At 45.0% G+C, this 25,141-nt stretch overlaps 1 long non-coding RNA gene across 3 annotated transcripts; it reads left to right on the plus strand.

Annotated features, from left to right (window-relative positions):
- Window positions 1–658: 658 nt before the first annotated feature.
- LOC116963405 lies at window positions 659–23,790 on the plus strand. 3 transcript variants are annotated; one of them, XR_004408160.2, is made up of 5 exons: window positions 659–2,731; window positions 2,825–2,951; window positions 4,450–4,584; window positions 20,465–21,163; window positions 22,085–23,790. It is a non-coding gene; the product is annotated as an uncharacterized LOC116963405 (long non-coding RNA). The 3 variants fall into 3 exon arrangements; XR_004408161.2 differs by having other exon boundaries at window positions 20,465–20,556; window positions 20,976–23,790; XR_004408159.2 differs by having other exon boundaries at window positions 20,465–23,790.
- Window positions 23,791–25,141: the final 1,351 nt, after the last annotated feature.

Below are 25,141 nucleotides of genomic sequence, written 5' to 3' on the forward strand. Positions count from 1 at the left end.
TGGCTGGATCTCACCTTTGAAGGAAAACCTACATATCTGTCTTAGGGCATCTGTGGATTTAGGGCTGAAACTTTTGTTCTGCAAGCAAAATGTGGGGCCTTCCAGCAAACAGAAGGAAGGAATTAGTTCCTGTTCTGTTTCCTCTGAACAAGCAAATTCTTTCTGGAATTTTTATAAAGCATCTGCAGATCTGTAAACATCAGGCTGTTCCTCAAATTATTAAAAACTGTGTTACTATAGTATCTTAATTAATTGACTTGTTTACATGTTTATGAAGCTCTGTCTGTAGATATAAACCAGCTGTTAATGTCACTAATTCAGAAATAGTGGAGCTGGCATCTTGTATTTCTCTTGTCAGCTGAAATGATGATTGAACATAACTGGCCACTTCAAATTAAGGTAAGTGAACTAACTGCCTTAGAGCAGCTGGGGTGAAATGGCTCACTTATGGCTGTTGCAAATTGATGAAAAAATCTCGGATGTCACTTAAATACTTACGGGAAATTGGTTAACCTACTTAACACTGAAGACTTAAAGACTTTTTAAAAATTCTACTTTACTCCCAGAGCCGGTGAATGTCTACAGGTGAGCATTAGATGTTTTTATTTAATATTATTCTATTTTTTTAGATATGTTTATAGTGTAGCAGTGGGAGCAAATCATCTTAGATCTGCTGGTCAAGATGAAGCCTGTTGGGGCATTGTCTCTTAAAATGCCTTCACGGTGTTCCCTGTTGGCCTCTTCCATGCTGGATGGTTTTGCGTGGCTGTTGGGTCATCTCTTACAGTCGGCATTTCGGAGTAAATCAACCTGTTAACCCAAGTTTAAAACCACCTTATTTGGCTTTGATGTTGCTTTATTATGAGCAGGCTGACTTGGGATGGCCCTCACTTACCATCCTGCGTTTCAGACCTACCTTGAATATGAGGTTAAGAATAAAACTTCACTTGAGACGCTTAGGCTATCAGAAACTATATTGCTTATAAGAAGAGCCCCCAAAAGCAGTTTTTTCCAGTCTTTGTATATAAAATTCACTTAAAATTGTTTTTAGTGAGACTAGAGGTGATATCCCAGTGTATAAAATCTGTCAGAAATAATTGATAAACGTATGAGAAGCTGACTGAAAATTGAAGGAAAGATACGGCATTGCCAGGATTCATTTAAATACAAGAGCTATGCATTTAGATTGATTTATTTTTGTGCCAATAGATTCTGACAGAAATATAGTGATATATAATGTATTGACTGTAATGTCAACATTATTTTAAAGCTGACTCGAGGAAAAATATCTTGTTGTTAGTGCTGAAATATCATGCTTTATTCTGCTGAAGGGGGAATGCCTACAGTCAAATAACCTCTTTCTCAAGACCCTTTGTAATGGCTCTTAAGATGAGTGAGTAACAGCAGAGGTGACCTGTCTCAGGGCACTCTGTGTCCTGAAATTGTTTTGGGACTTTCAGGGCAATAGCAGAGGGACTGGGAGCAGCACGTCCTGTGGTGCTGAGGCTGTGGCTGTGCTGGCACAGCCCAGCTCTGCGCCCCGTGCCTTTGCCTTCTGTTTTGGAGTCTCTTAAACTTGCATCCACACTACACAGCAGGTTGGCCCTTAGGCTGGCCCTTAGGTAGCTTTTAATGCTAATCACAGTTTTATACCATGCACTGTGCATGTTGTATTATGTAAAACCAATGGGTTACAGGTTGTCAAACTGACCCTATTTGAATTTTGCTTTAGGGTCTTTAATCTTTTTTTTTTGACTTGTTTTGGAGCTAACCTTGCTAGAGGCGGAGGAACTACTAGATGTTTCGGGGGGAAAGGGTAGATATTCATTGACTGAACAGTCTAGTGCAAAAGGGATTCACCTTTTCTCTTCACTGCTTCTGCTCTTTACCTGCTGTTCTGAATTTTCCAGGTCAAGTCTCTGGATGTTCAGTGAAGCAACGTGACCTTCAGGACCAGGCAGATTGGTGTTGGCTGTGGCCATTGGAAGTCAGTGGAAACCTCAGGCTCGCAGTGGGTCTACCTTTCTCAGTCCAGGCTTCCGTTGGTCCCCAGGAGGAATGTGCCAGCCCACTTCTGACTTAGATCCGCTGCCTCCAAATCCTTCTGGTTTTGCTTTGTTTTAAAGCAAGCAAACAATACAAAACAAAACCCAAGCCAAACAAACAAACAAACAAAAAACCCTGAAAAGTTTCTTTTCCATTAAAACTGCTTTGCAGCACTCAGCTGGCTGGTGCCTTTGCATTCAGTCAGCGTAGGTAGGAGAGCTTGGCTGCGCACAGAGCGGCGCTGCTGGCACAAGGGGGGCTACTGCACGCTGGGTTTGTGCCATGGTCCTGCTGTAGCCCATGAACCATAACGGCAGAGAGATGGAGTTAGCCTGAAGGCTTTTCTTCTACTTCTTATATTGTTAGCTTGCACTTAGTCTGCTTAAATTATGCCCAAGTGTACCACTTCAATTTAAGTCTACCTTTGCAAATTTTACAAGCTTTCATCCCTTTTTACCCTTAGCATCTTTCTAGTAACTTATTCTGAGTGTGTATAACGTGTGGAAGTGGTTGTGGCTCGTTGCTCAGTGTCACAGCCAAGAAGCAAAGCAGTGTCTGCAGTTTTGCTTGAAGCCTGCAGTTGATGTACCCCCCTGGAAAAGCCCCTTAGACCCGTAACACTTAATTTCTCCGCTTAGGTGGCCGCTGGGTGCAGATGTGTTGAGCACCTGCAGCTCCAGGCGCGGTGAGTAAAAGCTCCACCTGATTTTCACCTCTGCAAATCCTTGCTAGGTAACCTCATCCCAGCACCCACAACTCCTGTCTGTGTTGGTTTTAGGTTGGCTTCAGCCCCCTGGCAGGGAAGGGCAGTTGCCAGGAGCCGAGCTCAACAGGACTCGCTGTGACATTTCTATTCACATATGAATTGTTTTAAAAGCGTCAGATGGAGAGCAATATACATAGATGTAAGTTTTTCCCTTTGCATCAAATGATTTTTTTTTTTTCTTTCTCATTTTCTCCTGCATTTTTTTACTTCCACGTTGTACAGGCTGCTGATATAAAGGGTTTATTCATGAGGTTAACCTAATTACTGTCTTCAGAAACAAAGCCTGTTTCTACAGTGAATATCCTTTTGATATCCATCATCTGAATATTGCCTAATAAAGTTAGCAAATGGCCTCCAAATGAACCAAAATGATTCAATATCTCATCTAGCAAAGAATGTATTATGGTTTTACCGATAGTGACAGAAATGTTTAAAATTCTCAATGCGTTGCTTTGCTGGTGGATTAATATGCATTTTTCTGTCTTGAGATGAAGAACACCGTCTGGATTTAATGCCACACTTACAAAATTGCTGATGTGAGTCTCTGTTAAAGCTATTTTATATACACACTGGAGAGTTTACCAGAGACAACCGCAAAGTTCACTTTGAGTAGCTCCAACACTTGTAATCAGTAACTAAAATGTATTCGCGGAGTGGCAAGACTAAAAGGCATGAATTTAAGTGCCTTCATATATTTTCCTTGCTTGGAACAAAGGTGGTACATTTTTCATGTAAGCAAAACTCCTTGGAGTTGAGTATACTGTGGGGAGATAATTAAGAGAGGTCAATATATACTGATTGATTGAGTTGTGACCCGAGCATAGGCTCGTTATCCACGTACTGCGATGGCCAAGCTCCAGCGTGCGCGGCTGGTGGCTGGCTCCCTGGGCTGGCTTAGCTGCTGCTGGAGTCATCTCGCAAGGTCTGCATGTTGGGTTGACACGGGGGGATAGTTTACATTTGGTCAGACTTCCCTGGCTTCCGTGTGAATGTTGGTGTGAAAACCTGACAGAAAAGGCCATTTCAGCCCTTCATGGTGCTTACTGCAAAACAAATGTTCGATGCTCGACTCAGTCATTTGTTTTTTCTTTTGGGGGAGAAACAGAAGTGGTAAGTGAATGCAAAATTGACCTTTTTTCCCCTATGGATCATCATTCTCTTAAGTGAATTCTTGGACAAAAAAATTTAAGATTTAGCTTGCCTTCTGTGAAGCAGAACCCCAGCTAATCCTGTTAAAAAGAACATAGCCAGCAGATTTCAACGTTCTCGCTGCTGCCTACCTGCTTGATGCTTGCAGGTATTCGTGAAGGAGGCTGAGGCAATCTTTATGTTCTTAATCTTCCATCTTTACGTGGACTGGAACTTTTATGAATCATTTTACTTAATTATAATATATCCTGATTGGAAAATACTAGTTTGTCAGAGAACATTTCAAAAAGCATACTGACAAACTGCCTCGTTCCACTGAGTGCAAAAACCCAGCGTTAAGCGACGATGATGTCTGATGCGTCCAAAGGAAAATCATTATTTCAGTTACTTCTTAAATAGCTCTCTGGATTGGAAAGAGAATCTGAATTAATGGTAGTTTGGCATCATTATATATTAATGGGCTCCATCTGATTTATTTTTTCTGGCAGTTATCCACTCGCACGATGTATTACACCTGACTGTTCCATTTCCCCTGCTATTGAGTGGTAGATGGTGGATTAGTACCTCGAGCCAACGAGAGAGGCTGCATGGGAATATAATGGGATCTCACATCATTTTTAATGGTGAGTTATGGTCTGTCACGCAGAATATCTGGACACACTTAATAACTTTCTGATGGCAACTGTAACAGACGGGAAGGTACGTCTTGCCACTGAGCTGCTAGAGAGGCAGGCTCCTGCTCGCCAGATGCACCGAGTTGCCTTTGTAGATATTTTTGTAATTACAAACTTTTTCCTAGCTCCAGTAGTGCTTAAATAAAAAATAAATCCCATGGAATTATATTGCTGAATATTAAAGTCAGTATTTATTTGCAAGAGTCACTTTGGGGTGCCTAATTTGTCCGCGAGAGCAAGGTTTTCTGCTCAGGCTGCAAAATGGTGCAATAAAAATCAGTGATTGATGTTTATTATCAGATTAAATGGTTTAGCTGTGGGGATCAAAGTTATAAATTACAGCCCTCCCCAAGCTGTGATTGGCCACCAGAGATCTTTCTAAAGTGCCAGCGTTTTTTAATGAGATCGTATATTTTCAAGTCCCTAACAGTATCAACTTTTGTAGTTTATTGAAACTGTGTTTAAAATAACAGCTTACCGGGTGTCAAAAATATTGGATATGTTTTGTATTTGCTTGGTCAGACATCCCAGAGGAAAAAAGCATGAGTTAAAAGCAAAGGTTTTGTTTCCCAAGCAAAGTCTGAGGACTTGAGGAGCGGGAGGGATGCCATCCTCTGGCTCTACACTGATGTAATTTTTGCTGCTTCTGGTTTTTGGTCATTTCACTACAAACATGGGGCCTCAACATGCAGCAAATGCAGCTCTCCCTCAGGCTGCCTCCCTGGCACGCTGCAAAGGGGAACTGTAACCTGGTTATTCACAGAAATTAAATATTTCCGTTCCTGAGTGTCATGGAGAGACTGCAGCGTTAGTGTAGTGGTGGCTGGCCCAAAGTTTAATGCTCAGATTTTTCCCAGTTGGGAGACTGGCCTTGGTGACACCAGTGTTTTCCCCCACTGTTCAGTGAAGTAGAAGAAATGGAGATTTCTCTAAATGACAGAAGAATGGAAACACCCTAATATTATGTGCTTATAGCTGATGGGCATGCCCTAAATATCAGAAGCATAATATTCAAATAACAGACATTTGATGAAAGGAACACTGAAATAATTTTGTTTGACTGCTAGTTTTCAGATACAGGGTTTAAGAGCAATCTAAGAATAGCTAAAATTTAGTCTGCCATTAGAGAAGACTAAATTATATTTTGTTACTTGCTATGGGAGATTCATAATTGGGGTAAAATCTTAACTGTGAAAGCATTAATCTCAAGTTACAGTATTGTAGCATCAAAAGCATGACATTGTCTTCCTGTCCCCAGGACATTCTTTGTTAGAAAATCATTTGTTTTACTCAAAGGAGGTCTTTTTTTTTCTTTTTGTATTAAAAAGTTGGGTCTTTTTTTCCTTGTGGCTGCATTTACTCTCAGGAGATTCTGATTAAGCAGCTCAGTTCAAAAGAGTTTGCACTGTACAGTCATTTGGGGGGGGGGGGGGGTGAGGGGGGAAATCATTAGGCGTGCTGTGGGTATTGCAGCTGCTCAGCTCGGGGGGAGTTTCAAAGCAGGTTCTCTTCTTTCATTCCTCCTGCATCAGCACATCAGCTGCTCTTCCCTGGGCGTCAAGATAAACGAGGGGCTTTTTCAAAGGTGAGAAAATATTATTTAAAGCAATGTACAAGTAGCTCCTGATTTGCAGCCAGTCGGGCAGGTGTTATTTCCCTTCTCTTACTCATGGGGGAGGGACTTGCCCAAAGCCCACCTCCGGTGTGGGGGAACCCCGTTCCTGCACCCTGATTTTTGGGGTGTGCTTGCTCTAGCATCGCTGGAAGGACATAACTGAATGAAGGAGCGCTTGCTGTAATTCTGGCAGGTTCATACATGGAGTGATTGGGTTTGTCGTGAAGACAAATTGCTCTGTTTTTTATATATATATATATATTTTTTTTTTTTAATTATTTTTAAAGGTTAAAATGAGCAAAGGCAATCTGTGACTGCTGCAGCAGAGGTAAAGCCCAATGTGTAGCAGAGATCTGGGCACTGGCATGGAGCTGGCCCTCCCTCGATGCAAGTAGCTGCTGTAATTGCACCTTTACCTTGTAAGCCCTGGTGGAAAATAATTAAATTTCATAAAAGCCTGTCTCATTTTCAGCCCCTGAGGGTATCAATTAAATGTAATAATGGTAACTGCAGCTTTTAAGCAAATATGTATTTTTTTTTTTTTAAAAAAAAAAAAAAGAAATGAGGTGCAATCTTTCGCACAGCATGGAGCTGAGGACTTTATTTCCCTGTTTCTACCCCCTCACTGGAAATACCCCTCCTGTCAAGTCTCAGGACCAGCCTTTTAGGCCCAAGAAACAGAGGCAGGGAGATTTTTCGGGGTTTCTTTGGTGTCCAAAGGCAGGTCCTGGAGGTACCAAGTGGTGCCCGTCATTTTACATCACTTCGCTGGGATATGCCATGCGCAGTAACCTTAACCTGCCCGAGCCAGATCTTTAGGAATAAGTCACCATAGAATTTAGAATTTTGTTTGTGTTTTTTTTTTTTTTTTTTTTTTTTCTTTTTCCTAGTGTCTTGCCACAGATGAATGTGTGTGTGTGTGTCCCCATGCTCAGATGCAATGTAAGGATTTCTACACCTCGGGATATCCGCTTTAAAAATAAATTAGCGTGGCCTGCACACCTGATCTGGAGGCTGGCCCCTTCGGCTGCTCGTCGCCGGGCTGCAGCTCCGTTAGCAGCGGCACGAGCTGCTTTATGAGAGCATTCCAGAAGCAGCATACACCTTCTGCAAGGTTGCGTCAGAGGGAAATAAAACACTGAAATTATCCTAATAAATTATAATAATTGTGCCTGGCAGCATGCGGTAATTTAAAGTAGATTAATCTAACAAGCCTTAAATATGAATAAATAATAAACATCTTCATGCATTGGGAATCCTATTCTGCTTAATTCTGAATGAATATTAATTACTCCTCATAAACCCAATGCAAAAATCGATCCGTGTGGAGAAGGCAAAAGGTATTAAGTATACCAAATTGGACAGGGCCCAGATGAATATTCTCATCATCAATTAAAGTCGGATTGCACTGCCGCTCGGCTCCGTCACCGGCTGCCTGGTGACAAGAAGCAGGCTTTAAAAAAAACGGGGTCTGTGCTCTTGCGGGTTATATTTGATTTTGTAGCCCTTCTTTCGTGGCTGGGATAGCTCAGGAATTCTCTGGTGTCCCTGTGAGAAAAGGGGAAGCCACGGGTGATGCTGGCCATCGAGGTGGTGGCTGGTGCCGGCAGCCGGCATCCCCCCGTGCCACGGCACGTCCTCCAGCCCTCCCGCGGGCAAAATCCAGGGAGCTGAGAATCAGGAGATTGGCTTCCCGACTTCTGCAGGCATAAATACCAGAGAAGAACATCCTCACCTGGCAAAATGACCCCCTCGGGCCATGGTGACCTGTTGGGTAGGGTGAGATGCCGTCCCGGCAGCGGTGCGATGCGCCGGTGCCTGTTGCGCCGCGCTGTCCTGGTTTGGGCTGAAATAGAGTTAATATTCCTTCTCGGGGACTAGGTGAGTGCTGTGTTTTGGATTTAGCTTTGGGTTTGGTATGAACAGAATGCTGATAGCACACTGATGTTTTCAGCTGCTACCGAGGCTTCAAGGACTCTCCGACTCCTCACGTTCTGCCCGTGCGCAAGGGCGCAGGGAGGGAGCACGGAGAGAGCACCAGACCCAAACTGGCCAAGGAAACATGGAATATTTCATGGAATATTCCATGTCATGGAACGTCATGCTCACTACATAGAGGGGGGGTGGTTGGGAAGGAGCTCGCTCTCTCTCTTGCTTCCAGGATTGCAATTGCAGGATCTTGGTATTTCGGGATCTCTAGCTGGTAAAGGGGTGGGTATTGGTTAGCGGGTGGTGCATTGCCTGTTTATCTATTTTTTTGTTCTATCATCATCATTGTTCTTGTTTTATTGCCATTATTAAACCATTCCTATCTCAGCCTCTGAGTCTCCCTCCACCCCTCTAATTCCCTCCCCCATTCCCAGACGGGGAGGGGGAAGGGAGGGTGACCAGCTGCCAGGGGTTGGTTGCCGACCAGGCTCAAACCACGACACGCGCGGAGAGCGGGGCTTTCAACCGGAGCAAAACTGAAGACCTGCTTGGTTTTGAGTGGGAGCATATGGAAGATGGATGAGAGGGAGCATCTGCACCATCTGGTGTAGGGGAGCCCTGTCCTTCATCCTCGCACCTCCCCACGTTGCCGTTGTGGTTGGGTGAGATCCTTCCTTCCCTCCTGTTATCGCTGCTCTCCTAAGGCCGAGTCTTCCTTCGGCAAAATGCTTTGCTTCTGCACTGGGAGCTCCTCAGTGGGAATTTCCTTGGCTGCCTTTTTCTGGGCGTGGTTTGGGCAAATATATTTTGCCTGTACAAGCAGGCATCGGGATCTTGTGTTTGGCGAACGAGCCGGGAAGGATAATTGGGGTGTTTGGAGATACGAGGTCGTTCTGGGGCCAAGGCAGGGAGCTGGTGGGGGACGCTGGCTGCGGCGCAGGGCTGGGTCCGGCAGGAGCGATGCTGCTGTGGGGAATTGCTGGGTAAAACTGGGTTTGTATACCAGTGGGCTCCCAGGGATATGCTGTTTTGCATCTTGGTTTAAATCGTAAAGCCTGGCAGAGTTAAATGAAGGTCACCAGCTGTAAAACATGACAGGGACATCTTAAGATGTATCGTAAAATGAGCTGTAGCCTAGAGAAAGCTTACGACAGTATCTGCTGCAGGCTTTGGCCTCCATTTTTAAAGCTGCCTTGATCTTTTAACGTGGAAGTGATTCCCTGCTGTGGTACCACACCTGAGATCTGCAGATACTGTACTTAAGTCTGTCTGGAGGCCGCTGGTATCGTCAGAGTTTAAAGATAAGGGAGAAGGAAAGGAGAAATACATCCTTGTGTCTTCCTGAGCCGGGCCAGGGGCTTGTTTCAGATGTATGTTGAGCAGCTGCTCGTGGACTGAGGTACCGGGCATCCAGGAGGGTGCGTGGAGCAGGAATGGGTGAAGAGCTCCGAGGGGATGTCGCTCGTCTCCCTGGGGTTTGTTCCCCTGCAGATTTTTTTTTTTTTTTTTTTTTTTCCTGTGACCCGGGAGTCCAGAATGCCACCAGTTGGGTCCAGCACCTGAAACGACGTGGCTGTCCACCGCCACAGGGAGGTGGAGTGGCACCGTGTATGTGGGCAAGGGGGGTGTGGGGGGGCATACAGGAGAAGCACGCGTCGGCTGGGAATTGCACAGAAATCTTGATGCTTTTCCTCTGCCCGTGTTGTCACTCTTTGGTAAGTAGAAAGGTCTTCGTGACCTACTGCATGTTAGAAGTGTTACGAGCTAATTAAAAAACCCATCAGCCCCCAAATCTAAATCGCTCCCATTTCCCCAGAAACCAGCAATTAGCAGGTGTCTGTCTTGCTTTCACCTACAGCTTAAATACCAAAGAAATATCTTCTGTACTTGCAGCAAAATTTGAGAAGCCTTAGCACTCAGCTTTCCATGCGACCTTGCATGTTAGAGATGGACAAATACAGCAATATATGCTCCAGTTTATGAACTGGATCTTTTGAGTACTTAATGAAAGTTTTCGGAGACTTTACATGAGAAAACAATTTTTAAATGGAAATGTGAGACCTGAACTTCAACCTGAAGTGAGAACCGCCCTGCTATCAGCAGCCCAGGGGTTAGACTGAAACCAGTATAAGGATAACAGATATTTTGACAAACTTGAAAATACAGCAATTGCTTTAATGTTTGATTGAATTTGATGGTTTTGTGTATTTCTACTTACGGATATTTTCCGAATTTTCCTGACAGGGTTTACCGAGGTTACAGCTCCTTTGGGTTAGTGGCAATTGTGACGAGCCTAGGAAAATGCCCTTTTGGTACACAAATGGGCTTGCTAAGTAAAAGCACTGTATAAAAAGATGACAAAAGCAGCAGATGATCTATGGGCCAGTTTCCCTTCTGCTTAGAGCATGCAATGATCATTTACCATTTGTCACCCTTAGGACAAATTCTAGCAGTGACAGGTATGCGTTTTTGCCAAACCTGGCTTTTTTTTTTTTTTTTTTTTCTGTTTTATTTAATACATTTCCCCAACCAGCAGCTGTTGCATTTGTGGGGAAGGAGGAAAAAATTGGTTATAACATCTGCAGAGTCCAGGTGTGGACAGAGGTTCGTTGAGCTTTGGACCGAGACCCCCAGGGAAAGATTTCCCAGCCCCTGCCCCGGGAAGCGGAGGGACAGGGATGCAGGAGAGGAGTCGGCGCTGGCTGACGCAGCGTCCTGCAAAGCACTTGCCTGGGGTGGTTCATGGATATAATCTAATATTGCCGTGGCACTTCCTTGGCAAACCCAAGTGTGCTTTAAAATCCAGTACACCCGTGGCAGTGGAATTGCCAGCCGGCTGCTGGTTTCCAGCCGGGTCGTTTCTGTTGCTCTGGTTTTGTGCATGTTTTGTTTGAGGCACCCTGTGGCACAGGACAGCAACAGCGTGCTCCCAACGAGCACCCCTGATGACAGCAGCAATATTATAAATAAGCAACAAGGAGGGGAGAGCACATAAAAAGGGGGGTTGTAAGACTGGAAGCTTATAGGTTTACAAGTGTCTTTAGAGGATGCTTCGTTGTAACTTAATTAATTAAACGTATGTCATCGGGTTTTTTTTTTTTTTAAGATGGAGCGAGGATTGAGTTGCAGCAGCTCACGTGGATGTGACAGCACCTGCACTGCTTGGGGACATGAGGCAAAACAGCTGAAGCACTTACAGTGATTTTTAAGCATAAGCATAGCTTGTTTTCATCCAGCGTTTTCTGGAAATACCTTAAATCTGCCAGGTCCGATTAAAAAAAAAAAAAAATTCTCATCCTCCATGCTAATGTAGAGTCTGCTGGCCATTTTTTTTTTTTACAGCGCAGGGACATGGCTTGATGTCATGGGGACAGAAATCACTCGTGGGCATTTTTTTTAAATATTTTTTTTTTTTTTTTTTTTTTTTCATCCAGTGCATGGTGGTGGGAGCGGTCGCCACCCGAGTCAAACTGCGGCGGCTGAGCCCTGGGTTGAGCTCTGGGGCTTCTTTCCCCGGGGGAAAGCTGGCGGGCACAGTCTGCAGCGGGCGGGCCTGGCATTCACAGGGCAGCATCCCGAAAGCTGCGTGTAACCTGTGCTGCGCTACCGGGGAGAATTTAAGTAGCAACAAAATGACCTAGCTGGGGACTTTAAAAAGCGTTTTTATATAGATCCATTACCAAGGACTTCAAAGAGATTGCGCTTTGGTCTTTGCTGCAAAGGGAACAAAGTGTTACGAGTTTGACCTGTCTGGAGAAGCTGTTCCTTTGCCTTGCTGCTAGGCAAGATTTAAATCCTGCTGCTGTATTGCATTGATCCTGAATAATTGCTTTAATAGCAATCCTGGTGTAAACAGCGAGTAGGTTTCTGTCACTCAAGTAATGAAATTACATGTGGTTTTGTTGCGAAAGAATGTATCCCACAGGTCGGTGGTGTCTCCCCAAGATGAGGAGGCTCCTTGCTCTGAGCCCGGGCAGTACAAGCCCACAACTCCGAGGAAAAATGAATTAGGGGAAAGATGGAGGGAAGGCAGAGGTTTGGGGAAATAAATTCTTTAAGGTATCAGAGCAGTTACTTCTGGTAGACAAGAAAATAATGGGTTATTGCTTGTGTTGTAGGCTGTAATTCCAACAAAATGTCTCATGGTTTCTCTTTTTCTAGGCTCCTTTAGTAACACCCAGTGTGATTTCCCATTTTACTGAGTAGCTGTTCTCCAGCTCAGGGGGTTGCTGCTCAGTTTGATCATATGGGAGTTGTGTGGGTTTTGATTAGAAAAAGTCAACAGCATCTTTCTCTTCCCTCCCCATCCCGGCCTATTTTGTGACCAAATGCAAACGACTACTGGCTCCTCCTGTGACAATCTTCTATTTATTTACATTGTTTTACACTTCTCAATTTCCAGCAGCGGTGTGAGAAGCTAACAGAATTTGTAAGGTGGGAAAAAGAGTAGTTTAGGAACCGAAGGTCCAGGATGAGGATTAAGAAGCATATCACCCCGGCTCAGCAAAGTGAGCCTTTGCTCCACCAGAGCTTTGGGACCTCAGTTTCTTTTTAGTTTCTTTATATTTTTAAATACACACGAAGCGCTTTGAACAGCCAGGAACACAGCCCGGGCTTCAGCCCTGTGTTTGTGCCAGTGCGTTGCTCCTGGTGCGAAACGAATTTGTGACACCTGCAAGTTTGTCTGAGAGTTTTCTGGAGAGATTTACTGTTTGGCAGAAAGCAAGTGAAGAAGACTCTAGCACAAAAATAAAACTCATAAACAGCCCAAAAGGGAAACCATTGCAAAACCACAGCAGTCACAGCGTCTCTGCATGTAACGAATGCCTTTTGCTTGAAAGAGTGATTTGCAATATAACATTAACTGGCAAAATGTGTACACTTGGGTCATAAATTCTCAGTAATGTGGAGCTCTAAAGAGTTGGCAAAATTCGCCACATCTTTATAAAGTGTGGAAACTATACTTAAAGTATATATATGTATTTTCTACAGCGCAGTAGTTTCACATGGTTCGATCTACTGCATACAGGCAATTTGCATGTGATTTAGCGCCATATTTATGCCAGGCGTTTCGTGTTGTTCTAAGTAAATGAAGTAGTGCTGGCAATCCTTTTCATTATTAATACCGCTAGACGTAATGATTTTTGTATACCAAGTCGCAGCTTTTCAGCGAGCGGATCCCTAGTTAATGTAATGTGTTTGACCTTCACGCTTAGCGGGGTGAGCTCTGATAGCCTATCTGTTGTGTAATTGCCTTTTGATTATTATTCACCAACCCTGGTATTGTTTAATGGGCAGATTAGTATCTCGCTTGTGAGCTTTGGTTCATAACCGTGGCTCCACTAAACATCGTGCTATTTTGTCCTTAGCGAAATCACCATAGTAACATCGCAGGGAAAATAGCGTGCCTTATATTTTTATCCTATGCTGAAATATCAGGGCTAGCTAATATTTTTCTTACTTTTGTCCGCCTCTCATCTTTAACACCCGCGCAGGCCAGAGGCCCTCGTGCCTTTGCCTTCAAGACGATTGCCAGTTTCTCCCGTGGGCGTGGGTACAGCTGGCCTGTGCAAGACCCCGTGATGCTCGTGGAGCGTGGAAGCCCGTTGTGCGGCCGCTCCTCACGCCAGGCTGCTCGTGATCCCTGGGGCTGACTGCCACAAGCAAGAAGCGAGTCCGTGCTTCAAACGACCGGTAATCAAATGGCACAAACCCAAACCCTGTTTTCTGCACAGGCGATTGAGAAACCGAAGAGTAAAATTATTTCAGGGGATTGTGTAGAGTATTGGGGCTGTGTTGTGGTGCCCTGGGGGGGTTTGCTTCCCGCAGAAGGGCTCTTATTTGGGTGCTGTGTCATTCTCATTAAATAACCTTGGTGTTCAAGAAGCATTTGTCTGTTAAGGTGGGTGTTTTTGAAGGTAAACTTATTTTCCCCCCTTTCTTTCACGAAGACTAAGAAATTTAGTTTCCCAACAGATCTGCGCAGTTTTGAGGGGCGGAATACGACCGTTATTTTGTTGGCAGTGATTGCTGAGCTCTGTTACCTCCAGGTTCAAAAGCACGAGCAGCACAAACTGTGCTGTCGTGACCGAGAGCATCCTCGTCCCGGGGAGGAGCAGGGTCCAGGGTCAGTCGTCCCATCCTGACGCCGTGTCCCTTCTCCCCATTACCCAGCCATGGGGCTCCAGCGGGGGTTTCCCTGCTCATTAAAGCCCCCTCTGCTGTGTTATGTGAAACGAGAGAAAGCTCTTGTTCAATAATACATTGATAAGTTAAACCCTGTGATTCTGGAAATAATAATTGGCTTGGCAGTATGTGTTTAAACAAGGGATAAATTATACGTGGGTTTTGGCATGCAATTTCACCCCTACTGGTCCAGAAACTCATTACAAAGGTAGGAGTGATCGCTAGCCAAGATTTCCAGCTTCTGTTCTCTCTCCAATAAGACTTTATACTATTGCGTTATAATCTTCGGCTGATATCAGCATGTATCATGCCCTAACTGCCACGGGTGATAAAACATTTGACAGTTTTCCGCATCCCCGTTAAATAAAACCCAGTAACGGTAAATCAGCCGGAGCAACGTCCCTTGGCTGGGTACAGAGCACGCTGGTTTTCAGCCCGAACCTCTCTGAGATGTGAGAGGAGATAACGTGTGTTTCCCAGCCCCGTGCAGCATCACCCCCTGCCTCAGAAATACCGGCGATGGTTTTGGAAACCCTTACGGTTGCTGCCGTGGCTCTTAAGCGAGGGGGATCCTCCTGCAGTGATTTTTCCAGGGGAGTCCTGCTGTGTGGGCAACCAGCCCAATGTGGCCGCGCCACAGTTGGGAGGCTCCTCCACAAGCCTTAATTCCTTCCCTACCCCCACGGCAAATAGAAATCATCTGCTCTGTTTGAGTTATTTTGCTTTGATATGGAGAAGAATACATTAAATATGTTCCTTGAACTATGACAGAACAGCGGGTCAAAGATGTGATGGTATTTTTGTTTCTGATCCAAAAAAAAAAAAAATTACTCTCTGGGGTGTATGCTGAGAGGTATCATACATACGGCTTCCACAAACAGAGCAGAGCTTTGGCAGGGGTTAGACATCCCTCTTTGGTGTGATGATTTGTGACCGTGTTGCTGTGTTATTGGGTTGTCAACTTGAAAGAAAAAATACCCCTCTGCTTTCATTTATTATGCCTGGAAAAAGGGCCCCTGTTGCTCTCCTTGCTCTTGTCTTGATTCATCACAATGCGTAACCCCGAAGCGCGCGGGGAGGGCTGGCTGCATGCTGAGATCTCTGCTCCCCTCCTAAATACGTCCGTAAGTTATGGTTTCACTGACAGCAAAGTGGAAGGTGAAACCCGGCCTTTCCCAGCTGCTCGCTCACCATTTTTGAGGTACTTCAGGGAGAAAATGGAACCCACATCTTTGAGGAAGAAGGCTGAGATATTGGTTTGGATATTCCTTGTAGAAATTCAGAGAGGGGAAAAAAAATGGGCCACTGTGGGCTGGAATTTTTCCTGTCCTGTGCAGAAAAATACTATTGGAATACATGGGCCCAAAATCATTAACAAAACCATCTGCAGACCTTACGTTGGCGCAGATGGGCGTTTTGCTTCAGTTCTTGATTAATTGAAGTCAAAAGTGAGTGTTTCCCTGCTTGTTATGAAGAGAAACTATTCTGTGGAGAGCAGGAAAGCTTGGTTTGGTGCCTGAAGCTATACCTCTTGCTTGGTGGTGTGACCAAGGTCAAGGTTGCAAGCGTGGAACGGGGCTGGATGCCGCGAGCCGGGGAGGCAGGGGAGATGCAGCTCCTGTCAAAGCAAGTGTCTGTGCGAGGAGTTTGTAGCCTGGCTTTGAAGGAGTTTGACATAAATCATAGAAAAACACTCAATTCATAATCGCTTAACGTCATGATATGTCCGCATCTTCACTGTTACAAAAATAGTATTACATATTACTCTTCCTTATCACCTTTTTCACGTCTTTTGTTTTATGGTAAATACATTTTTATTAGGCTGCTTGAGCAAACAGGTGTCAATTTACAAAAGCTCCGCTGTTTACCTCTCTATATAATATACATACTTTTCATTAGTTTCTCTTTTAAGCCTTTGTGCTTTGGATTGCTTGCACAACTCGGCGTTTGTGAAATCTATCCAGGCACCACAGTGGAAGAGATTCCCTTAGCATAATGTATTCAAAATGGGGTTTAAACATCCTGCAGAAAAAAAAAAACGTACCGCGTGCGATTTCATTCCCAGGTCATGTTAAGTGCAATTACATTTATGTGGCTCTGAATCAGTTTCCTTAAATATCTGGGCTATATATTTAACTTCCCAATGAAATGGCTTATGCTGTAAATATTGAGGCCATCCAGGGTGATTAAATATTAAAAATGACATTTAAAGAAAGCCCCAGTTGCTGTGTGAGCTGAGCTTTCCCGGCTTTTGGCAAAGTGCAGGCTGATAGCTGAGCTTTGCATCCGACCACCGATGCTTGTTCCTGGGGAGACAGTGGGAAATCCCCCAGGAAAACCCACCCAGAGGTTATGGGTGGGTGTCAGAGCCCTCTGTGTCCCCAGGACAAGGGCAATGGGTCCTCAGCTTTCATGTCTTCTTGCTTCTCCCTTGCCCAGCCAGCATCTGGCCAAAAACCTCCCAGTATCACAGAGAAGATAAAAAAAAAAAAAAAAATAATCCCAGGTCTTGAGGGCAGTTCTGGTGATGGGAAGGGTGATGGTGAGCTCCAAGAGGGGCAGGATGACCCTGTTCCATTGTCATCTTGCAAGGGGCTTCTCCTCCTCTGAGCCTTGATGCGGGCATGCCGTCGGGCAGTAGATTTACTCTGTGAGTTTTTCCCGAAGAGCAAACCAGGACCAAAACACACCCCAAGCCCAGAGCAGAAATGCTTTCCCCTGCCACGTGTGCCAGCTCCTCGGGCCAGGAGGGTGTCTGGCTGTCCGAGTCTCCTCTCTCAAAAGGTTACAGCCTCACCGAGGGCAGCGATGGAGACACTGCTCTAACGTGAGAGATGTAATGAGTCAGGGCGGTGGGTTCACCATGTTATAAAGCACTTGATAAATTCAGTCTTATTTTGCATAGTGCCTCTCCGACAACTGGCATGAAACTCCAGAAGAAAATATATATACAACAATTACAACGGTCCGTTCAAGCGCTGCAGAAAATGAAGCAGATTTGAGGAGAATCCTTAAAACAGCCTACTTGCTTCAGGTATCACGAGGTAATTCATTCCCCTACAAGGAGCATAGTAATAAAGACTAAAGCTCTCCTGCCCAGGGTTTGACTTCTAGAGGTCAGGACTTTCATGAGGAGAGAAGTTGCAGAGTAATAATTCAGGAAGAAGGCGCTTTACCCGAATACAAAGTCTTTCTGTATGTAATAAAAACCCAGTGCATGTGCAGCCCTTGGCTCTGTTGTAATCGGAATTAAATAGCCTGACAGATCCTCTTGATTTTTCAAAATTACGTTTGTACTGTACTATTAAATCCTACAACTGACCTAAAGGCGAGGGGGAGGCAGGGTGGGTCTGGCAGGCGGGGTGGTACCCAGGCCAGGGGGTCTCACGCCGGGGCAGTTGGGGGGGTGGGATGAAGAGGGGGGGTTAGGGTCCAGCTCAGCTTCATCTCTGGTGTGGCCGGAGGGGTACACCCCAAATCCAGCCTGGGCTTTCTTGGAGACCCGTGCCAGGAGGAGCTGTGGGCAGAGGCACCAAGGAAGCACTTTTCTGCACCATCTGGTGACACCAAGCATAACTTTCTTAATTACCCTCTCTGACAAGGCTTCCTCTTTGTCAGCCTTGAAAGCAAGTAGTATTAAAAGTCAGAAACGTGCGGGATCTGCGCGCCTGTGGGAATGCTGTCATTTCAGGCCATTGATTTAAAGGGATATAAATCAGGAGGAAAAAAAATAAACAGAGTAACTGTCAACTTTTAAGATCGCAGGTGACGTGGGGTTTATTCGGTCGGGGTTTTTTTGGAGGAGCGCGTAGCCATCGTTCGCTTTAGGTGGAAGCGATACAAATGGGTTGCACGCTGATCTCTGTCCGAGTGGGAATGAGCTCCTGACCACATCTCATTTATTATCCTGCAAAACCCAAAGGGTGTCTGGGAGGCTCGTCAGGCTGAAGATAAGTTGCTGCCTCTGCCGTCTCTCATGGCTCCGAGGTACTTGTAGTTCACTTTGTTCAGCAAGATAAACCTGTTGTAAATGAAACGAAGGAGGCAGTGCATAAAAAGGCTCGGGATGTCTTTGCACGCTGGTCCTGGAAGTGTTGCGTTCACCAAAGCACAGTGTGTGGAGAGGACAGAGAAATCTGTGGCTTCCACACAAAAAACCCACAACTGAAAAAAAAAAAAAACAAACCCAAATGTACAACTGACAGCTGTCACGCTGTCACAGAAGTCATGTACTGAATCTGAAAATACCCAACACAGCTAAAATTCTGAAATAAATTTTACAAACCATGGAAGAGAATAAAAAAGTTGGTTTCTTGCCACGGGGGTGGTGAAATGCAATACAACTGTGCTCATATTAGTGGCTTCAGTGACATACGGTGAATGTGTGCTAACTTTAACTTTCCATCTGGAAATATTGGTAGTTAAATGGTGAAGTGTTTTCCTCATACTTTATTTCAATAGGAAGGTACCTGAGGCTTTTGGAAACTTCAGATTTGAGAAGGCATTTGCAGAGTGGCTGAAAGCCATTTATTAAACCAGTATTAGTGTACACATTAGACTTATGGGTTTACTTATGGAGCCGGAGGTCTGCAAAGCCAGGTGCAGAGGAATGCTCCTCCGCACGTCTGCTGAATCACTTACGATACTTGTGACAACCTGGTGTGTCCCCAGAGGTCGAGAAAAAGGAATCTGTGCCCCCTCCAACGGTTTTTCATCAAGGACAGTCATGAAGAAGGACTCTTCAAGACTCAACAAGTATCTTTTTTCAAAACCCCTTACTTATTTTGATTCAGCAGGTGAGTTGCCACTTAAGTTTATCCGGCAATAGTCTTTGGAGAGACTTTTGTGTTAAAAAATAGTATCTGAGATCAGTGAGAAGTTTTGTTTAGGTTCCTGTTGGGTGCCAAGTTGTATTCCAGCTCAGAGTAGATACTCAGTTTTGGCCTGGATCTTGCACTTGAGTATAGGGCTGCCCACAATTCTTGCTGTTTTCTTGTACTTTTTTTTTTTTTTTTTTCCTCCCAATATTTTTAAAAATTCCTTTAGCCACTCGTGAATATTGTGAACAAAATTTTTCATACATTTTTATGCCAAATGATCTTTAGATCTGCAAGAGAACTGTGGGCTTTTTGTTACTGCCGAGGTTGCACTGAACCCTACTCAACCTGCATCTCCAGCAACGCTTCCCAAAGCTGGAGATAATATTTCAAAAGCCTGTTCCAAATTTTAATCCTTTCTTTTGGTTGCTCTAGCAGATCAGCCAGGTCTGCGTACAACCACAAGCTGGGAACCATTGTCATGTAAGACAAATTAAAGATGATTAAACACTTTCCTGCTTCCGAGGGTGAAGGGCAAGTTGGGACACCACAGCTAACTAATTGGTCCTGGGTTATATAGGAAATTTGTAGTATAGTAGGTACTTGAACCCCTGTGTGAGGCAAGTGTCCTATAATTGCATCTTCAGCAGGCTGCAGATAAATTTGTTGCTCAGCCATCAATGGGATAATGGACTTGCTTGTTCCCTGCCCTCCTCAGCGAGCAGAATTCAATGTATGTGTTACTATGACCACAAAAGCAGTGGAAAATAGAGATTATTCTTGCCTCTCCCCCCCCCCCCCCCCCCCCCCACTGCAGCTGTGATGGTTTGAGGGTGGAAGTGGTCTACTGCACGTCCTCCGCACTGGTAGTGACATGCAGTAGAGCTGAGGGACTGTCTGTGGGCGCGGGAAGCCCTGGTGCATAAGTTGTTTTTAATGAGAAAACATCAGTGGAAGGGTCATGAATTTATCGGTATGGAGAGGCTCTGCCACGTCTGTTGGCAGCAGCAGCGTGGGGCGTGTGGTTCCCCCACTCAAGGACTGGAGGTTGATGTAGGCTTGTCATGTCTGTGCTTTTAGGAAGACTAATGGAAAAGGGACCAGATGTTGGGACGAATTGTCTTCTTTTTTTGTTCATTTAAGCTTCTCATCTCAAATGTCGAAGTATTAAAATCTCAGTCCAGGAAGTCACAGTGAGAGAATTGAGCTCGTAAGCAAAATTTGTGCCTTGGCTGCTGCTACATGTATTTCTCTGCCACTGATTTTTTTTTTTGTCTTACAGAACCTGAATTCTACTTCTTAGCTCTGTTAGGAGAATATCCAAATACAATGCGGCCTTGAATTAACAGGCACCATCATGTCCCCCCAAAACATGTAAGTAGTTTGCAATGCATTTCAGGCTTGCACCAGCGGGGTCAGGCTCAGGTGAAGGGCTTGCCGTTGAGTTTTCTCGAGTGACAAATGAGCCGAATGTGCTTGTATGTAAATCTCCTTCTTTCCCGAGGATCCCCTCCGCACCGCCTCCACGCAGCTCATCAGACGGAATATCGGAGCCCGTTTACTGAGCTGCTGGGTCCTTTCTGCAGCTGGCTGGAGGGATCGTTTTGCAGTTTGTCCCTGAGGCACAGGAGGGATGGTACCAACCCCCTTGCACCCGCTGCCCCGTTTTCCCCATCAGTGTTAGCGAGGGGACAGCCGAACGCCACTTTTTGGGGGGGAAAACTTTCTTCTATTTGCGCATGTTGATTTGAAAACTTGGTAAAAAGTTATGCTAACAAGCTCGAGCCTTCTAGGATTGCAGTACGAGGCAAACCTGTTGGTTATGAATATGCGGGGAGGGGACATGAAACACGCAAGGTGAATTCTGCAAGAAGCCACTGAAACCTTGGGCTGGGGAGCACAGTGGAGCCCGTGGGCCCTCCCTTGCCCACTAGAAAGCACCTGCGGGCTGTTTTGTATTTTCTTGCCCTTTCTTTGTGAGGTACGTGTGATTTTTTTCTGCTCTCTTCAGCCCCCCACTCCCCTCTGGAGCTGCCCATAAGGCGGCCACGTGTGAGCCAGCCTCGTGCTCGGCTTTGCTAACTGCAAAGGGCACTGAGGTATTGCATTGCAAACCACCGGCAACAATTAGCCACAACCTAATAAAGCAATGTTTTGACACGCTGGGCAGCAAGCATAATTTTTGTGTGGTGGGAAACGTTTACAATAGAAAAACTGTTGTTCTTTTTGCTCTGCACACTCGACAGAAGTAAATCCGCTCGTCAGTTTTAACGGGGGCTTACTTACTAGCAGACTTTCTTCTGCCATTCTCTCCCCTCCCACTCCTTGGCACCATTAAAGAAGAGGCTAAATAACGTCCACCTCTCCCCAAATCGGTGGATATTGTCTTTGCCCCAGTGCCACCCACCCTATCAGCCCAGCACCACGGCCCCGGCTCCTGCCTGTCCCCTGTCCGCAGGCAAGAGCTATCGATTAACTCACTGCTGTTAACTAAGCACAGGCAAGGTGGAAAATGCTAGCTTTATTTTAATAAGTGTATTTGAGTAAGTGCTTTTGCTAACACTTCTATATATATATATATTTTTTTTTTTCTTACAAGGTTCTGTGATACTGCAGAATCTCCTGGGGTGGTTAATACACTTTAAAAACAAAACTGAGCTGGGTAATAGTACTTAAAATAATCCAAACACTGCTATTTTACATGTGAAGTTGCCTCTGGCTTTGTTTCAGTATAAATCTACCTGGCTATTAAATCTGCCGTGACTGATGCGGTCCTTATTTCTGAAGGATGCATTAAGGGAACTGTGATTGAAAGATGACATAAAAATTATGTGGTGTTACTGCTGAGATATCTCTGATTATAGCTGCTTTTTACATCTTCTGTAAATTCCTGTGTTTGCAGTGTTATTTCCCTGCAAGGGTTTGTAAGTATTAAATTAATTTGGCGGCTTGAGGTTCTAAGAAACAGGAGATATTCGCGTGCCAAGAGAAACTGTAAACACAACCTTATCTGAACTGCATCTCCTCCTCAGAATCCTTGTCCCTGCAGTAGGTGAGTAGCTCGAGGAAAGGACCCAATTCAGGATGTGGTTGTGGGTCTGCTGACTGATTGCAAGAGGAGGTGTTACAGCAGAAATGGATTTGCTTTACTTGGAGTTAATTTTTCCTTCTGTGGTTTCCCTGAACGCCTAGGGTTTATCCATAGGGCGTTGCAGAATATACATCTATGTGTGTCTACACGTGCACACGCCTTGTTGGGCAGCTAATTCTGCGGGGTCTGCCTTTCCTCTGATGGTTAGGACGTGGAGTGGCACCAGGAGGATTTTTTAGTTTGAAGATGCAGGTGATGGAGGTCACTCAGGGGTTTATAAATGGTTTTCTGATGAACTCCGGGACTGCTGCAGCCTGTTTCAGAAGGGTGACATCAAGTAAGAGGTGAAGGACGGAACTGTGTAATTGAAAAATAAAGCGAACACAGCATCTGGTTTGCTTTCTGCTGCAGCATGAGACTTCACCTGTACCTTGCTAAATAGCCCTTAAGAGAGATTATCATTAAAATCTGGCAGTGACTCAACTGGAGTACATCTGTGCAGTGTGAAATCAAATCTTTATTTGAGTGCAGAACACCTGGGTCAGCTGACTGCCTGGTTTGTGGATTTAAAAAAAAAAAAAAAAAAAAGAAAAGGAAAAAAAAAAAGAGAAATCTGCAAGAAACAGTGTTAAATAAACCCTATTTTTCAGTGCAAAGCTGGAATGATGAAGGTCACTGCAGCAATTCCTCCTTGGGTGAGCGACCAGGAAGGAGCAGCGGCTGGGTCCCCAGCTCAGCCTCCTGCCACGGCTCCTGTTCGCCCTCGCACCCCTGGGAACCAGCTCAGGAATTGCAGAATCGTTGTAATCCAGTTTTTCCCATTGCTGGTGCATGCAGAAATACACCCCGGCTACAGAAAGCCCTTCCCAGGGCTGGGTGTCCACGGGCGTGAGCAAGGTGACTGAACCCCAACAATTAACAAATGAATACAGCAAACAGGATGCTTTTAATGAGATATAGACCGCAGAAACAGAACAGATTATTGACGTGTTTGAGTAACATGCATTTTATTGCCTTTGCACGTTTTATTTAGGAGAAATTCTTCTTGTAATTAAGAAATGAGCTGATGACTGTGACTATAAATTGTTACATGGCTGCATCCAGCATCTGTACTTAAAACAGTTCAATGAATTATTATTTTTAATGAAGAATTATTGTTGGATGAAGAACTCAAGTCATTATTTTTGCTGATCATCATGCCAGAACTTGGGTATTGGAGATCAGCGTTTGCTTTTAAAATGCCAAAGCTGCCAACATCTGAACTGGGTGCCTACGGGAAGGGGAATGTCCTTGGTGTGAAGGGCTTCACAGAGCGATGCTGGGTGGGGTTGTGCCTCGTAGGGTTGGACACCAAAATCACACCCGCGGGCTCCTCTGGCCCGTCAGAGCTAAATGGGCAAGTGCAAAGGGAGAACAGTGACTGCTGGCAAAGAGCTATCCGTAATAATCCTTGCAGTGATCTCTTCTTGGGGTCTATCTCGTGTCTTTGCCTTTCTCCTATTCTTCACGTTCAGTGATAAAACAGAGGGGAAAAAAAAGAAAAAAGCAGGAAATGGTTGAACAGAAAACAGCGGAATACATTTTTTTTCTGTATATGCATTCACTAAATATTTCAGTGCAAAAAATCCTCTTTTCAGATACTGCAGATTTTTTTCTGTAAGTAATATTTTTTCTAGTTATCTCAATTCACATGTGTTAAATACAGCGCAAGTAGTTTCTGTTCATCTGCATAATAACAATCTGAAGAAGCTAACATGCTTGCAACTATTTTTTCCAGCAGTAATAAACCTGAATTTTGTGGATACTGAAAGTGATGAACTTGATACATGCCATGAGGCAGAATGCTATGGTGGGTTTTTTTTTTCAAGTTACTTACTCGTTTAGTAGTTGAAAATAAGAAATGATGGATAAACCGTACTGGTTTTGAATAAATATTACTGTTTTCATCACTTGACCTACTGCAACATACGTTGTTACAAAGATTAGGTCATTAATTATATGAAAAAAAAAAAAAAATCCCATTACATGTCCTGTCTTTAAAGAAGAAACTTGTGGAAATGTAGAAGCTTGGAAGTAATGGTTTTAATTTTCACCACAGCTTTAACGCATCACGGAATGCTTGTTTTTTTGCCCCCCCTAAGGCGGTCCATGCCCTTTGCTTTAGAGGAGTGCAGCCAGCTGTGGCCTCAACTGAAAGTCCGGAGTCGCTGCTGTTAAACGGCTGTTTTAATCTGGCCCCTGCTTTTGCCCAGATGTGTTACTGCTATCTTCTTTATCCTGTTGGTGAGGAAAAGGGGCAGCTGCCTGGCTTGGCGAGAGGCACGATGGCTGTTGTTTCTGGTTTCTGATGGGCTCCTGGGAAAGCCAGCGGCTCGTCCAGAGCATCGGCCTCGGCACGGCCGTGCTCGCGCACGCGGGAACGGCTCGTGGGGTGCGAGGAACGATACCGGCGCGTGGTTGAGGCGGGCCGGCCGTGCTGGTTGCACCAAGCAGGGCCCCTCCGCGCGCTCAGCCCCGGCGGTAGGATTTTTGGGGGGGATCAGGGTCGTGCACTGATCCTACAGGGTTTGGACAATCCAGGCTGGGTCTCTGAGCCGAAAACTGTCCCGTGGCAATCCTGCCCTTGGGGTCACCTGGAAGGGCAAGAAGGAGGAAGTCAAGCTGGTGCTTCCTCCCTGTTTGAATGCCCGGATGCACTAACCGCAAAGTAGATTTAGTTTGTTCATGCGTGCTAATGACACAGACCTGTCAGACAGCACTTCTGGGCGCGGGATAAGTGCCGTTAGCCAACAGTTTGTAAAGCATAGAGCGCGTGACCGTCTGGCTCTGGATATCTTGGCGCTATTCGGGTGAAAGAAGAGAGAAGGA

This window comes from Tyto alba, unplaced genomic scaffold (assembly GCF_018691265.1).
Source record: "Tyto alba isolate M040663 unplaced genomic scaffold, T.alba_DEE_v4.0 Super-Scaffold_10, whole genome shotgun sequence".
NCBI classification, from domain to species: Eukaryota; Metazoa; Chordata; class Aves; order Strigiformes; family Tytonidae; genus Tyto; species Tyto alba.